The sequence below is a fragment of the Mandrillus leucophaeus genome, unplaced genomic scaffold (genome assembly GCF_000951045.1).
Source record: "Mandrillus leucophaeus isolate KB7577 unplaced genomic scaffold, Mleu.le_1.0 Scaffold170, whole genome shotgun sequence".
Lineage (NCBI taxonomy): Eukaryota > Metazoa > Chordata > Mammalia > Primates > Cercopithecidae > Mandrillus > Mandrillus leucophaeus.
Genome location: NW_012101699.1, coordinates 990,034 through 992,271, shown reverse-complemented (window position 1 = coordinate 992,271; position 2,238 = coordinate 990,034). Strand labels below are relative to the sequence as shown.

Here is a 2,238-nt window from a genome sequence, read left to right as displayed (position 1 = left end):
GAGCTTGCAGTGAGCTGAGATCCGGCCACTGCACTCCAGCCCGGGTGACAGAGCGAGACTCCATCTCAAAAAAAAAAAAAAAAAATTAAGTTTCCTTCCTTCTTTTCTTTAACAAAATTTTCATTGCCTTGCTTAAGCAGATATCTTATTCACAATTGCCTCTGAATAACTTTTATTTATTGTCCAAATTCAAATCTAAAATTTTTATCAAATTCAAATCTAAATTTTTGTCAACGATAAAAATGTTACCTATTGCAGGCTTTATAAAATTGTTCAATCAAAAAGGTAATATCACAAACATTAAACACTGTCATGCTAATAACGTTTAATGTCTTCACTGCTGCATAATATGTGCATATATGTGTACACATACACACACCCTCTGATAAGGTTTGGCTCTGTGTCCCCACCCAAATCTCATTTTGAATTGTACTCCCATAAATCCCAGCGTTGTGGGAGGGACCCGATGGGAGATAACTGGAATCATGGGAGCATTTCCCCCATACTACTCTCATGGTGGTGAATAAGTCTCACCAGATTGGATGGTTTTATCAGGGGTCTCCACTTCTGCATCTTCCTAATTTTCTCTTGCTGCTGCCATATAAGTGCCTTCTGCCATCCACCATGATTCTGAGGCCTCCCAGCCACGTGAAACTGTAAGTCCAATTAAACCTCTTTTTCTTTCCAGTCTCAGGCATGTCTTTATCAGCAGCATGAAAACAGACTAATACACCTTCCCAATATGATTGGTTTAACAAGAACAACACTCTCCCTAATGGGTACAGTCTAGCAAGTTTGTTTAAAAAGATTTGTCTTAGCCTGGGCAATACAGTGAGACCCTGTCTCTACAAAAAATTTATAAAATTAGCCAGGTATCGGGCGGATCACCTGAGGTCGGGAGTTCGAGACCAGCCTGACCAACATGGAGAAACCCCGTCTCCACTAAAAATACAAAAAATTAGCCCTCTGATAAGGTTTGGCTTATTAGGGCGTGGTGGCACATGCCTGTAATCCCAGCTACTAGGGAGGCTGAGGCAGGAGAATCGCTTGAACCCGGGAGGCGAAGGTTGCGGTGAGCCAAGATCGCGCCATTGCACTCCAGCCTGGGCAACAAGAGCAAAATTCTGTCTCTCAAAAAAAAAAAAAAAAATTAGCCAGGTATAATGGTGTGCACCTGCAGTCTCAGCTACCTGGGAGACTGAGGCAGGAGGACTCATCACTTGACTCCCTGAGGTCGAGGCTACAGTGAGATATGATCACATCACTGCATTCCAGCCTGGGCAACACAGCAAGACCCTGTCCTTAAAATAAAATAAAAGACATGTCTTTACTAATTTACAGTCACACTTTGTTCAAGGTGGGAGGGATCTTAGAAGTTATCTAGTCTTGAGGCCCAAATGCAGCGCAAGATTAGACAGGGCAAGGTGGGGTGAGGTCAGTGAGAGCTCACAAGCTTTGTCATCTGACAGGTAGCTAGCCCTCAGCTCCTTCTGCTCCCCTCCACGGTGACTTTTTTAAACCCAAATCTACGTCTTTATTCCTATTAATTTTTTAAAGCTATATAGCTCATCATTCTACACATTAAGATCTTTGCAATTCTGACCCTGCTATCAAATATATCTGTTATACATGCCACATCTTTATCAAAACCACTGGCACGGCAACAGAAGACCTTCACAAAGAGAAGAGCGGGAGGAGGAAAAATCAGAGGCAGTAAATGTAGATAATGTTTAGAGGTTCACTGTAAGAGAGAAATGGGGTGGTAGCAGGATAGGGATTTGGTGGAGAGATTAAGCGGTTTTTAAAAAATACTCAAACATTTATAGGCTAATGGAAATAATCATTCAAATGTGAAGGAAAAACAGTATGTAAAAACATGTTATAAGCTGTAAAGTTCAACATAAATATAATTTATTATATATATCCACTTTTCTCTTGCCAGGCTATTTATGTTAAAATTTGATTTTTAGAGCCTCCAGCTCTTTCTGAATTCTCCTTCTGAATATTCAGAGACCCTGCTCCCATGATCATATCTCCTTTTTCTCTGAATATTTTGAAATCTGCATCCAATAGCCCCTGCCTTTGCTGTTATAAATTCAAACATTACATGACCCCTTTCACCCAAATCTTGTTTTCACATCAATCTCCTCCACTGTTTATGAGAATTTCTAAAAACCAATTTCAGATTCGTTAAAGGAACCATCAAAGGCGTCATCTAATAGGATTACATTTTTAAAC

General features: G+C 40.3%; 1 protein-coding gene across 1 annotated transcript in view; it reads right to left on the bottom strand.

Moving 5' to 3' along the window:
* RNF130 (ring finger protein 130) overlaps positions 1–197 on the bottom strand; it is a 107,738-nt gene extending 107,541 nt beyond the window's left edge. Inside the window, exon 1 of the mRNA XM_011976856.1 lies at positions 128–197. The gene's annotated coding sequence lies outside the window, so the exon portion shown is untranslated. The remainder of the gene's footprint in view (positions 1–127) is intronic.
* Between the last annotated feature and the right edge of the window lie 2,041 nt (positions 198–2,238).